The 8876-nt window shown below is 47.8% G+C and overlaps 1 protein-coding gene across 1 annotated transcript in view; it reads left to right on the top strand.

Annotated features, from left to right (window-relative positions):
• Positions 1 to 3109: 3109 nt before the first annotated feature.
• Positions 3110 to 8876, top strand: part of NMNAT3 (nicotinamide nucleotide adenylyltransferase 3) — a 113026-nt gene continuing 107259 nt past the window's right edge. The window contains exon 1 of the mRNA XM_081302100.1: positions 3110 to 3376. The gene's annotated coding sequence lies outside the window, so the exon portion shown is untranslated. The remainder of the gene's footprint in view (positions 3377 to 8876) is intronic.

The raw sequence follows: 8876 nt of genomic DNA, 5'->3' as shown, positions 1-8876 counted from the left end.
CATTTTCCCTGCTGCCCCTCCCTCCATCTCTCTTTGCCCACCAGAAATGGAGCAGCTTCTCCTCCAGGGCCATCCATCATGAAGTTCTGCCTCATTTGGGGCCCAGAGCAAAGGACTTGGCCGACCATGAACTCAACCCCTAAAACTATGGGTCAAAATAAACCTTTCCTGTTCTAAGTTGTTCTTGTCAGGTATTTTGAACACAGCAATGAAAAACTGGCTAAAACAGAGTCCAAGGGAGGACAGTAAAATCTAGAACCGAGGTAAGGACTAGGTGATGCTTGGAGAACTTGTCAAGGCAAAACACACGAGGGCCCAGCCAGCCATGGGGCCAACTTGAGATTTTTAAGCTTATTATGGTTGAAGCCACTGGAGGCTTTTGAGCGGGGAAGTATTGCAAACCAACTCATGTTGGAAAAAGTCACTTTGGTCCAATGGTAGTGGAGGCCTGCTGTAGGAGAAAGACTCGGCTTGAGCATTGCCTGTTCACCACCTTCCAAAGTACTCCCAGTGATTGAGAAGTTTGCCCTATGGTCATTTTAAAAGCCCACCAGTTTCCTTTTTCACTTTTTATTTCCAACCAGGCAAACCCTGCTCTTTCTGAGGGAGAGCTCAGAAGTCAAGGTTAGAATGGGTGCATCTAAAGGCAGAGGTATATCCAGAGTATGGTACATTACCGTACACCCAAGAAGAGCCTATTTTCCAGAATGTTCTCAGAACACAGCTTAAACCTGTGACTCCCAGTTGCACACTGATTGCTGCCCAGTGTTCTCTGACTGGGACATTAAGTGACACAAGGAGACTTCAGGATAATGTTATATTATAGCTTGAACTCCTTTTTTATGCCTAGAAATAATCTATTATAAATATTCAAAATCATGAGCAAATCTGTAAGTTCCAGTTTTCCCCCTTAGAGACCTGCTTCCTGAAAACTTTTCTTGGATGGGATAAGTTAAGGTGTGTTCTTTATACTGCTTTCTAGAACATTCCCACGGGATTAGGCGCCTACCTATTACTATGGTGGTTTTTCCATGCCTTCTTCTTTGAACTGCCTTTCATGTCCTCCGTTACACTTCAATTCTCCTCTTGGGATTTCTGCACCTCTCAAATAAACTACTTGCACGTGACTACTTGTCTTGAGATCTGCTTCTGGGGGACTCAATATCACCCATCTTCTATATAAAGTCCTTCTCCTTCCTCAGAGCCATCACCTAGGCACTTTCCTTAAGTATAATGGCAAATAGGATTCAGGAGAAATTAAACTTACTAATAAGGGAGAGGGCCAAAAATTCCAACCCCATCATACCTAGGATCCAGTTGCTGCCTGTGATTGTAAGCAAAGAACATTGCTCACATGTAGGTATTTTCCCTTCTGAAAGTTAGGAGCCAGGTGTCTCCAGAATAGATTTCTCAGTCACCGCCTCTCTCCCACCCTGGTTAGGTAAAGTTTGGCTGTTAGATGAGGTTCCTATCTCCTATAATAAGTGGTCACTATCTCTTGCCCAGGAAGCCTGGCTCCCTTCTAGAGCAAGCCTTGGTCTTCACTAGCCCAGGAAAGAAAGCTTTGATTCATGGGGACTCATTGCCCGGTCTTTCCCTCCCTGGCCTAGGGTCCTGACTCATAATGACCTGGCCTCTGATTTTAATCTGAGAGCTCCTACCAATCCATCATGCCACAGGCTACATAGAGATGCTTAGAAATCCCCAAGCTCTCATGGCGCTCCTGCCATGCTGGGACATACACTGACTTAATAAAGAAGAACCAAAGATTATTATGCTTGTATACTTAGATGTTAAGCTACTTAATTCTCCCCCAAAGCTAGTTGGGGGGAGGATTCAATAACAGTGAATGAAACTGAGGATTGGAAAGGTAAAGCGACTTGCCCCAGTTCATCAGGTGGGAGAGAGGGACCCAAAGGGATGGACACTGCATCTTCAGCCTGAGTGGGAAGCCTCATAGATTGGTGTTCCCTGTGCTGGGGGATCACTGTTCCTGCCCAACTAACCTCATGAGAACACTCTGAGGATCTGGTGACAAGAGAGTCAGGACCTACAGTGAGCTTCCAGAAGCATTTCCCATCTTCAGGTGAGGGCCTGGCATTGTAGTTAGGAATACAAACCTTGACATCATCCTTGATGTTTTGTTTTTTTGTTTTTTGTTTTTTTTGGTTTTTTTTTTTTTGTTTTGTTTTGTTTTGTTTTGAACAGTCCAATTCACTCCTTTAGGAAATCCGATTGGCAGAAACTGGTGAGTCTTGACCTTCCAGACCCTGGCAGCAAGTCCCTTGTGAGTGCCAGGAGTTTTGGAGGGTTTGGGGGCGGGGAGCAGAGAGGCCAGACTGCATTAGGGAAGCAAATTAGAGACCCATATTACCTAAGAAGATCTGAGAGGCTTAGGACCTGAATCTCCCAGGCCCCAGGCTTTTGAGGTCAATTCTTTTTTTCATTCTAAATAAATTTTCCCTTGCTGGTCCTAGCTCTGTATTTTTTTTTTTCCCTAAAACTGCCCTTCTCCATCCCTCACAATTGTGTAAGCTCAGGCCCAGGAAAACCTTCATGCACTCCTGGTTTGAGGTTTCAGCCCTCAGAGGGCAGGGCTGGGGAACAGAGGTGTAAATTTGTCAGGAGAAGGAAGCAGGGGCGCAGTAAGAGAGTAAATTCTCATCTAACATGGCAGAAAGTCAATAGATAAATCAAGAAATCGCTATGTAAGCTTATTTTTTTAGCGAGAAGGGGTGACCACCAGAAGAACTAAACGACGAAGGAAATGATAAAAAGGGTTGTGGGTGAGAAGCAAGGGCGAGAGGCCTGTTGCTTCCATTAGAAGCACATTACAGGCAATCATTTTATTTTGTAAAAAGTGCTCATGCATACTTTGATATACTTTGTAATTCAGCCCTAAAAAAAAAAAGAAAGAAAGTAAAGTGAAAATGAGAAAGAAATGGAATACAAAATATAGGAAAATATAAAGCAAAACTCAGGTTGGGATTCTGGGCAGGAGCACGGGGGGCGGGTGGGGGTAGTGGGCGTGGCTTGGGTAAGGGGCGGGGCGGATGGGCCCTTGTCCCCTAGGAGCCACCCTCCGGGAGGGAGCCTGCGGCCCAGCGGCTGCGTACACGACTCCGCCCACAGCGGGGAGCTCCGGGAGCGCAAGGTCAAGCGCGTGTAGACCCCGCCCCCCAGCGTGGGGGCGGGGAGGGCTAGCCCAGGACAGTTGGTCCCAGCCCCGGGACAGTACGGGCCCCGAGGCGGCCCTGCGTTGGGACACCAGGAGCGATCCCTACTGACCTGTCCTCCAGCGCGGGCCCAAGTTCAGCCCGACAGATCCCCAGTCCCTGTCGCTGCGGGTGCCACTGCGGAGCCTCGAGACTCGCAGGTAAGAAGAGCCAGGGGCCCTGGCCCGCCCGTCTGCCTATGCCAGTGTGGGCACCCGCAAGGACCTGGATCCCGGCGAGACACCTGGGCCCACGTGACTCCCGTTGGCGGCGAAGACTTGGGCGCCAGGTGGCGGCGGAGCTGCGGATTCCTGTAGCCCAGCACTGTTCCGTCCCTGCTTCCCAAACTGCCGGTTCTCGCTGCGTCCACCTGCGCCTCCACCCCCCTCTGTTACCTTTTGACTCCAACCTCAGCAGGCAGACCACCTTCTGCACGCGTGCACGCAACTATGTAAAATAATATCCACTCATCTTCCTCGTGTGCTGCTCAGTGCTCACCTGCCACTGGGCCAAGTACTGGGGTCACAGTGATGGGCTGGCAAATGTGGTGCAGGCCGCGTGAAGGGCCGTGCAGGGGAGCGACCTACACGAATAGATAATCCACATACACAGGTGTAAAAGAGCTAGGAAGTGAAAGGAAAGTGACCACAACACTCGGAGCAACCAAAAGATCTTTATTGCAGCAGTGCAACAAAGAGAAAAGAAGGAAGGAAAGAGAGAGAGAGAGAGAGAGAGAGAGAGAAGAGATGAGATGAACAGGGAGAGCAAGAGCAAGAGAGAGACAGCGCGTGCAAGAAAGATAAAGAGAGCAAGAGAGAGAGAGAGAGAGAGAGAGAGAGAGAAAGAGCAAGAGAGAGAGGGGCCTGGCAGGAGGGAGTTTTTATAGCCCAGATCTAATGGGGCCTCTGGGTCTGCAAGCTGCCTTGTTGGCCCAAGGGGGGGTTCAGTGCTCAGCCTTGAGCAGGGTTGAATGTTCAGACTTGAGGCAAACAGGTGATAAAGGACCAGATAGAGGGGGGTTTGAGTGCGTGGGCTATCTTGCAGCCAACATCTGTTCAGCCTGCCCTGCAGACAACACAGTTCAGCCTGCTCTGCACCCAACAGGAAGGAGAACTCCAGGGTGCTGGAGAATGTTTATCAGGGCCCCAACTGCAGAGGCTGCTGGAAGCCAAACTTTCATGGGAATCAGAGTTCCAGGGTGGAAAACAAGGGAGCAGGCATGTCTTGTTGGGAGAGAGTGTGACTTGTTTGAGGAAGGGAGTCAGAGGGGCTGGCCTGTAGAGAGCTGGGGTTGGGGGAAGCAAGCTCCTTAACCTTGACTTCTTCCTGTGTAAATGGGACTGTTCCTACTTACTGAAGATGAAAGCCCTGTGTATAGATGAAGGTGCCCTTCTAGGGGAGCAGTCAGGAGAGCAAAGTGGAGGTGTTCTGCGGGGACTCTGGGTGGCCTCTAGGACTGCAACTCAGCAAACTCCCCTCCCCTCTCCTGAGGACGTCTCCTCTGTCATCAAGTGAGGGGTTCCAGTAGAATCTCTTAGGCAGCCTGCTCTCTAAGATGAGGTCTGGTTTAGCCATTCATTCTTCAAACATATAACTGGTGTCCACCTTCCCTTGCTCTGAGGATTCTGAGAAATCAGACAGAGGCACTGTCCACAAAGTGACAGTTCCAGCCTGATCAAAACCAGAGTAAGGGGTCCGACCCTCTGACCCATCTGGGCACTGCCTGCTGCATGAGTCCAGGGACTTGGGGCTCACGCTTTACCTTCAGGTGTCAGTTGCTTCATGACTTTCACTGGTGACTCTTAGCTCTTGGGGTCACCATCTACACTTGGTCAGAAGACTCCCTAGGAAAAGCAACTCTGCTGGTCCCTTGCTGAGGACCCTCAGACTTTGAGACCCCCATGAATTTGGGAGACCCCTTTGGGCTTCAGGATTCACCTGTTAGTCACTTGGTGTGTTTTATGGGCTTGAATAATCCCAGGGTCTCCTATGGGTCTGTTGGTATAGAGGTAGGATTTGCTCCATGGAAGCTGACTGGGAGGCCCAGGGAGGGGGGAACACAGTCCAGGGAGGAACCTGGCACCATTCGTGGGGAGTGATCAAAACCACAGGACAGATGTTAACAAAAGGGTGTTGGAGGGAGAGGGAGAGATGGCAGCCCTGGTGCAGCCCTCTGTTTTCTCTCAAAGACCACAGCTCCCTGTTAAAGAGAGAAGGGAAGCTCAAGTCTTGGTGGTCACAGACCTGGCAACTCTGTCCCTGACCCTGGGCTGTCCCTTATCTCCTGAAGTGTGAGGACAGTGGGAGCTAAACAGATGTCCCTGAAGAAACATTAACTCTTGGCCTCTCCTTCCCCTGTATGAACTAAAATAGGAGTTAATAACAGCGCCTACCTTAGTGCGTTATCCTGGAGATTGTCTGGATACCTAAAATACACTGAGCCTGCCTGACTTGTGGAGGATACTACTCTGATGCAGCTATTGTTATGCCTTGTTCTGGGTAAACATCCTGGGTGGAACTAAGCAGCAGGTGGGTTGGGGGCAGGGCAGGGACTTAGGGGACTGGGCAGGGTGATTAGAGGGGTAGATGGATTATCTTGTGTAGTGGTGGTTTCCCCAGAAGCACAGGCCTCCATGTGAGAGGGATGTTCTGCATGATAAAGGGCCTGGGGGAAGCTTTTGTCAAACCACTGTGGTCCAGCCTATGAAGACTCAGGCCAGAAAAATAGCACAAGGTGGTGGTGGTTGGGGGGAGAACTAGGATTGGAAGAGAGTTTAAATGGTCTTTTTCAATGTTGCCTTTAACACATGGCCCTATACAGGTCCCCTTCAGGGGGCTACCTTCCTTTGCTCTGTGCTGAGCTCCACCAACCAAATGGGTATGGGAATTGTCTGGGGTTGTCTGGATCTCTGTGGAAACCAATTTTTTAACCCCCGTACCTGGCAGAGTATCATGTCCAAAATGCATGAACAAAAGAATGAATAAAAGAAAATAAGCCCAGAGACAAACTTTTTTGCTGTATACACATGTGTTTTTTAAAATGGAACCTGTAGCCCGAGAAAGATAACTATTGTTTGTTGTTGTTGTTGTTGTTGTTGTTTTGCTGAGGGCCAAGCATGTTCATGCATGTGGCAGCTTCGTGATGAACATGAAGCTTTGTGGTCAGATGATGTCACTGCTGTCACCTCCCATGCATCACAGAAGCTCACCAAACCTAAGCTTTTGCATCTGTAAAATGGGATTCTTTGTACCTAACTCAGCATTATGCAAGTTAACTACATGAAGCTCTGACCTCAGTGCACACAGGCAGTATGGCAAGCCCTGAGCCTATAATAGCTGGTGTTATTTTTTATTATATTTATTATTTCCCTCATGATCACCAGTATAATGAGGAACCACAGACATAGGTGTGTGGCACTAATTCTGGACTCAGAATCATATGGTAGCAAAGGTACTTTGCAAACACTAACCAGACAGTTTGTATGAAATCTAGTGAATTCTTGTGTGTTTCATTCATTACTTAAAGCACTTGACTGTGAGATCTTAAAAGGAAAAAAAAAAACCTGGAAAATTATAATTTATGTGCCTTTCAAGTTCAGGTATTTTATCATCTAGATAAATCTTCCAGGCATCTATGTTAAACCACTTTGAGCTGTCGAAGCTCTTAAATAAAGTGGCTTGTTCTGACCAGTGTCTGTCTGTGATTGTTTATCATAGTTCCCTGGTAACAACGGACAGATCCCATTTTGCAGGGCAGGCCTCAGGACAGCAGTTCCTGCCCACTCTTTTAGCCTTGCAGTTCCACACGATGGTGTTGAACAAACCACACTGGACTCACAATTCCCTCGTCATTATCTCTGTAACGTGCACATAACCCATGTGCCAGTTTAGAAATTAAAACAGCAAAGGATTCTTTGTGTGTGTGTGTCGGTACGTGCATGCATGCTGAGGATGGAACCCAGAGCCTCATGCAAGTGCTCCACCAATGAGCTACACCCCCAGCCCCAGAAGAGTGAGGCAACAGTTGCTAGTGTGAATCTGGAAATCAGCTCTGGAGTTGATGGGTTTGCATGAGGGTGATAGCATCTTCTGCAAGCCTGAGCTGTCTGCTCTCACTTCACAGGGGTGCCTTCTCTTCCCTGACCCCTTGCCCAGGGGAGGCCTGACATCTTCCTGTTCCGCACTGCCTCTGGCCAGAGCTGCCCCTCAGCCCGTAGTCCCTGGACAGCTGCAGCCTTTGGCAGGAAAGCCTTCCTAGGTCGGCTCCTCTGCCTTCCCAGGTAACTGTGGGCACCTCTCCAGCTGCCCGAATTCTCCTCTGCAGAGCTGGGAGCACTTCCACAGCTATCCAGGGGTCCTGCACCTGGTGTTGTGCCTGGCCCATCATCAGATCTCTCCTCCTTCCTTTCTTCCTTCTTTCTACAAATGTTTCAGGCAGTGTCCTGGGGATTTGAATAAGCAGTTAAGACGACACAGTCCTGACCCTCGTGAAGCCCACACACATCATGAGATGGATTTAATGAAAACAGAATTAAGTACCTAAATATCCACAGCGACCCATCATAAACCGGGTCAGCTGCCGTGAAGGAGGGGCCTCTGGTGGCACGACTATGTGTGGAAGTGGGTCAGAGACAGTCAGTGTGGGCATGGGTTCAGCAAGCCTGTAGGTGTCCATTGGAAGGTCATATTCATTTATTCACATGCCTTTAAAGACTGTTGTGTGTATTTTCTAAAATTCTGGTAAACAGTGTTTTGTGCTGTGGGTAATCCTACTGAGAATGTGTATTTTTTCCTTGTAATTATTTTTTATTTATATATGACAGTGGAATGCATTATAATTCTTATTACGAATATAGAGCACAATTTTTCATATCTCTGGTTGTTTACAAACTATATTCACACCAATTCATGTCTTCATACCTGTACTTCGGATAATACTGTCCATCACATTCCACCATCATTTCTAACCCCCTGTCTCCTCCCTTTCTAGAGTCCTCTGCCCTCTCTAGAGTTCTTCTATTCCTCCCATCCTCCCTCTTCCTACCCCACTATGATTCAGCCTCCTTATATCAAAGAAAATATTCAGCATTTGGTTTTTTGGGATTTGCTAATTTCACTTAGCATTATCTTCTCTAACTCCATCCATTTACCTGCAAATGCCGTGATGTTATTCTCTTTTATTGCTGAGTAAAATTCCATTGTGTATATATGCCACATTTTTAATCCATTCATCTATTGAAGGGCATCTAGGTTGGTTCCACAATTTAGCTATTGCGAGTTGCACTGCTATAAACATTGATGTGGCTGTGTCCCTGTAGTGTGCTATTTTTAAGTCCTTTGATTAAGGGATAGCTGGGATTCTATTCCCAATTTTCCTAGAAATCTCTATACTGCTTTCCATGTTGGCTGCACCATCTGCAGTCCACCAGCAGTATGTGAGTGTACCTTTTCCACCACATCCTCACCAACACTTATTGTTGTTTGCCTTCATAATAGCTGCCATTCTGACTGGAGTGAGATGAAATATTAGAGTAGTTTGATTTGCATTTCTCTAATTGTGAGCGATGATGAACATCCCCCCCCCCCCGTATTTGTTGATTGATTTAGGCCCTAACATTGTTAATAAGACTTCTTTGGCACAAGAATTAAAACCAAGAATCA

The sequence above is a fragment of the Spermophilus citellus genome, assembly GCF_964194105.1.
Source record: "Spermophilus citellus genome assembly, chromosome: 7".
Classification (NCBI taxonomy): Eukaryota; Metazoa; Chordata; class Mammalia; order Rodentia; family Sciuridae; genus Spermophilus; species Spermophilus citellus.
This window is presented reverse-complemented; position numbering and strand designations above follow the sequence as displayed.